Source organism: Lissotriton vulgaris, chromosome 4_1, assembly GCF_964263255.1.
Source record: "Lissotriton vulgaris chromosome 4_1, aLisVul1.2, whole genome shotgun sequence".
Lineage (NCBI taxonomy): Eukaryota > Metazoa > Chordata > Amphibia > Caudata > Salamandridae > Lissotriton > Lissotriton vulgaris.
Genome location: NC_141691.1, coordinates 275611064 through 275617063, shown reverse-complemented (window position 1 = coordinate 275617063; position 6000 = coordinate 275611064).

Below are 6000 nucleotides of genomic sequence, written 5' to 3'. Positions count from 1 at the left end.
GGTGAAATCCAACTGATAGGCCATGGAATATAAACGTGGGGGTTAAGGTTGTTACCCACAAACATCAGTTCCTTTTTGTCGCCGTTTAACTTAAGTTTACAGTCTGCCATCCAAGATCTGATTTTCTCGAGGCATGGGACAAGCTGTCAATGATCAGAGTTAAGGGAGTCTGAGATTGAAAAGACTAATTGTGTATCATCCGAGTATGACACGACGGAGATACCAAATTCTTGGATGATAAGGGCTAATGGACTGAGGTAAATATTAAAAAGGGTAGGGCTCAGGGATGAGCCCTGAGGCACATCCCAGGGTGCAGGGAAAGGGTCTGACTTGAACCCAGCCTCCACACATTGGAAGGACCTGTCGCTCAAAAAGGAGGCCACCCATTCTTTAGCTGTTCCGCTAATGCCCACCTTTTCCAGTCTCTGGATCAGTACTGTGTGGTCTACCGTATCGAATGCGGCGCTTAAATCGAGGAGCACCACAGCTGCCATTTTTCCTTGATCTACGGTGGCTTTGAGTTTTTCAGTGACCACTAGCTGTGCTGACTCGGTAATATGCTTGGGTCTGAACGCCATCTGTGTCTGATGGATGACATTGTTGTTCTCGAGAAAGGTGGAGATTGTGGCATTTACGTGCTTTTCTGCCATTTTGCCCACTATGGGCAGGAGTGATATTGGGCGGTAATTTGATAGTTCAGCCGGGTCAAGATGTGGCTTTTTCAGCAGGGGTTTGATGATGGTGTGTTTCCATTCCTTTGGAACCACGCCATTTTCAAATGAAAGATTAATGAGATTCCCCAGTTGAGTAATAACTGGTTCCCCTCCTTGGGCAAGAATGTTAGGAGGGGCTGGGTCTGAAGTGTGTTGAACTGTGAGTGTTTTGTGGCCACAAATGCGGTTGCAAAACAATGGTCATACCATTTGGACTCGCTACTAGGAAGGGATGCCCTTGGCACACCCCTTCCTAATACTGAGTCGCAAACCCCATTTTGCAAGTCAGTATTTGTTTACTGACTCGCAAAATCGGGTTTGTAGATGGGCCAGACCAATTTTTAAGTTGTATACGAGCCAAGTTCCTGTTTGCAACCTCAGAAAATTATCATAAATCTGGCCCATAGTATTGTATACAGCCTTGAGTTGTTACACTGAATTGCCTTAGCCTGACAATTTCTACATAACTTAGAAAACTATGTGCACCAGGTACAAACCTTTGCTTAGGTGCTTGTTCTGCTTCAGAAGATGGGCTATTTGTAATGTTTTCACCACAGTATAAAGGCTATAGGTAATATAATCATTAGCACATTCAGGACGTGGTAATTCTAGGAAAATAGTATCTTTTTTGACAAGTGTTGCATAGAGTGCACACTGTTTTTAGTAGATACTTTTTAAAACTCTCCGGTCTTTTTCTCATGATAGTTTCCCTGTGTGCAAACATTGTAGTAAAGAGTAATCTTTCTTCTCTATGTGTCTTTTCTACACATATCAACTTCATTTCTCACTCTAGGTTCATGTTTCAAGTTTATTGCATTGATTAATTAAAATCTTAGCAGCCCACACATCAGTATAACATTTATAAATTAATACATATATAGCATGACTTCATATTTCCTTAAAAACGTGATGGATATGTTTTAAAATTGAACAGTTAACTTGTTAAAATGCATACAATATATTTGAGGTGTGAAGTTTGAATAAGGGCTGTGGGTAAGTCCTGATCTGGGGCCACTCCTAGTTCAGTAACTGTGAGTGGTTTGATGCAGATACAATCTGTCCTTAGTAGGCCATTAATTTTGGAACAGACATTGAGTATCTTGAAGAACTTGGCTTTTTCTGAACATTTGTATACCGATTGAATACTGTGTTCAATGAAGGTTTTCCACATATCTGACAGCGATTATTTATGTGAACGAGACTAACTGTGAGGTGTATGGTACAGAGCCAATGCTGCACATAACCAATGCTTGCTACACCCAATAGCGTTGTATCTGCGATGGCATTAATGCTGATTCATGTTATTCGGAGCATTTTGTACTTCTTTCAGGCCTATAATGCCATACTAGATTATAGCTCAATATGCACATATGTACAAAGGAAGCTTTGAGAGTTCAACAGTGATGTAATCAGTGATGTCATAATAATGTTAAAGAAAATGTAATGAGTGATGTAACATGTAAGGTCATAATCAGCGTGTGGCGGAAGCCCAATTTATAGTTAGCTCTGCTAACTCTAACTGGTGAATTTCTGTGTTTTCTTTTTTAGTTGTAAATTGTAAAAAAAAAATTGATACTTGTATAGTGAACTACTCACCCGCAAGGGTCTCAAGGCGCTTGTACGAATACCGCTGTGGAACCCATCCTGGCTTTCCTTGTGAGGCGTCCACTCCTGGGCACCCCCAAGGTGAAGGCCAGGCATCCTTAGCGCTGTGGGGGCCATTGTGGAGATTAAGCAAGCTATTTCCCAGAGTTGCAGAGTGGGACTCCATGATTGGAATAGGCACCGAGGTGAGAATTATCAGGTCCGTGGAATTTTTGAACCCAAGACCCGCTGAGGCGGGGAATTGAAGCCTGGTCCCGGGCTAGACCTCTGCATCAGGGTCTGCCGCTCTAACCATTGAGAAAATTACAAAAAACAATTTGATGGACAGAATGTAGATCAATGTCTTACATTCACCCCAGTACAAGGATCTGGGCCTAAATCCATCGTTTTTTGCACTCCACACCACCCTGGGTCAGATAATGGCATTATGCAAATCAGCTCTGACCCTGTGCCCCATGGGAACAGTCCAGTCCGAACTACAACAGCCATATCTTTCCCAGACCGGAATCAAGCATCCGAGGACCGGACCGGTTTCGAGGTAACACCTCTCATCAGCCCGGCTAGCTTGACTCCAGTGGCTCTAACCATTGAGCCACACTTCTCCAAAAATTAATGTTTACAGTGACATATTCACCAAACTATAATGTTATTTTAACCTTTTTTCTTAAAGTGATATTGTATAAGTGAAGCCAACCCTCTGCCGGCCATGGCTCAAGACCTATGGCCAGGCACTGCAGCAAATTCCCCACAGTCTACCAACAACACGTTTTGCATGCCCTCTTCAGTTGTGCAGAGCTGGGGGTTGGCAACAGTGTATGACACGCAGCCAGGCCCTGTGGCCAACCTACATGGATGTATCCAACCCCCCAGAGGCAGCCAGCTTACCACAGGCAGCCACCTCCCACTGCACATGGCCTTTTGTCATGTACACCTGGGGTTGGCCGCAGGGCCTGACTTGTAGCCAGGCCCTGCATCAACCTCCCAGTAACCTTGCGGACACGGCTTTAATTCGATATAACGCTACATGAAGGCATGGACACAAAGATTCGATGAAATTTGCGGTACATAATAAATCCTTATGTGGAGTGTTGATTCCGAGGGTTGACTGGGAACCCAACATGGAGGGTAATGCAAACGATGCGAACGGTCTAGTCTTGCGTCACGTCACGTAGAGACGCTTCTTAATGCCTGCGGAGACCCGGTCACGTGTCCAAACAGGAACACGGCGACTGGGTTTGGGCGCACTACACGCCGCTTCTCCGCTTGACCAAGGTAAGCTGATCCAAACACACTGGCCTACGCTTTCGTAACGACCATTGTAAACCAAGAATCAGAATACTTCAGGAGCTTAACTCCATTCTTAATTCCGGTGTCTTTTCAGCCTGAAGCGCAACGCACTTCGAAGCCATACACGGCGTTATAAAGATACCTTCAACTAATAGGTAAGACTACGGGTGGTTTGATAAATATCCGTCTTCCATAATCTATGGCAGTAAGAATGACGCATGTTGCCCATGATTCTCACAGGTCAATACTCGAATCGCCGTGAGCAACAATTGGGAACTATTACACACTTTGATCTTTAAGCCTGGGACTACTGAAACAGACCTTTTAATGTAAGTGTATACAGCTCTTACATGCTGCACATTTGAATTGAAATTGAATGCGTGAATTACTTTACGCTTGTATCAGGGGGAGATGCATCTTGCATTCAGACATATATGATGTCGGTTGTGTGACAGGTCTAAGTGCGCTGTTCTTAGTTTTAAGTCGGATTCTGTGTGTTAGAAACAGCAGGGCTGTGATATGGCTGCATCTATGAAATAATGAAATGCAGACCGGTCCGTAGTGACTAAGATCACTTAATTTGATTACAGAATTGACTTCACTTCGTGCACTCATACGGAGTATCTGCGGTCAAGGGCCCGGCTGGGTTGGAATTATCACCAGCTGAGCGGTGAGCTTTGAATTATTTTACCGTACATTCTCACTACTGTGTCTTTTCTTGCCTGAGCAATTGAAATATGAAAATTAGTAATGAGATTTTTCCTGTTTTCGTGTTTTTCTTTTGTCCATGTTGAACAATTAGACCTTTCTGACTTGAACACAGCCATCTAGTTATGTGACATATACACCTTTAGGTCCAGAGTTTCTGCACTACGCACAGAGTCACGAAGCATGAGATATGACTGAGTCGTACACAAATAGATCACTTTTCCACGAGAGACTCTGTCTCCTAATAATAATAAATTTTGCTACATCCACGTATAGTGCACATAATCACTAGTGAACTGCACGGTCAGAGATAATAGTGGTAATTTTTACACTGACGACACGGATGTGTTGGGGTGGCACTTAGGAATCAAAGATGTATTTCTATGCACTTACTAGAGTAGAAGCAACAACTGAGCATGCAAGACCATGTAACCAGGTCTTATTGTGTATTTTATCTTGAAAGATACATGCTCCATTGTCAATTCTCTGTTCATTTCAGCCCTGAGGAATCGCGAGTGCGATGAAACACGTGTCGGCTGGCTGTTTGCTACATTAAAGACTCCAAGAATTACACATTGAGAGTTTTTTGTTTTTGATAAATTCTGTCATTTTGTCAGTATCTTTGTTGAATATTGTTACTTAACAATGTATACACTGTCTTGAGTGCAACGGCAACCGAGTTTGTTCATGTAGGGGTAGTTTCTTTCTTCCCATTTGAGTGGTTCAGGGTTTGTCCACTCGCCGTCTTGCACCTCAATAATTACAAGTCTATACTGGTGTGCGTATAAACGGGCAGTGCACCCAGGGCCTAACTGATTAAAAGCACTTCTAGCTTTGTAGCCATATGGTCTCACATATTTATTAAATCAGACATGGCAATGGTGTTCACAGAGTTGAAGCAGGCCACATGGCACCTTCCCATATCCAGCAAATCATGCGCTAGTGGAGGTTGTCACGAAAGGCAGAATACAGCCTGGGGAGGGGGCATATCAAGATCTAGCTTCGTAAAAAATGTCTTGTAATTCGGTCCACCAGTTTTTGGAGTAGCCCAGCCTCAAGAAGCAAATGGAAATTGCATGGGAATTTTGCTTTTTGAGACTCCCATTTTTCCTCAGGCCCCACTTAATGGATGATCCAGAATCTTTCCAGCACAAACTAGTCAAAAAGCAGTGACTTTTGGGAAACCTTTGTGGAGAGTCATTAAACGGGGCCAATGTTATCATCAACACAAAAATTGCTTTTCCTATGGAACAGTTGACCTAACTATAACTGACCAGTAGCAACTGCCACTAAGTGATATATATCTGTATATACCCCGGCCCCTGGCACACTTTTCAGGAGGAAGGGTGCATCTGACTCCACTACCCAGACCTTATTTGACCCTAGGAAACCTATTTCCTGGGGTCCATCACACTTTAGAAGGGCAGGGCCAAAGCAGCCCCCTCCTCAGACTGATTTCAACCCCAGTGACCACTTCCCCAGTGCCAGGCTTTATGATTAGGGGAGGGGGCACATGGCCCCCTGCCTAAGCCATTTTTGGCCCATGAGAACCCATCCCCTGGGGCCCAGTGTACTTGTTTGAGAGAGGAGGACACAGCCCCCTCCCTGGACTTACTTCAGCCCCAGGACCACTACCCAGAAGACCGATGAAATTTCAATGAGGATTGCAAGAGCCCCTCCTCCCCAG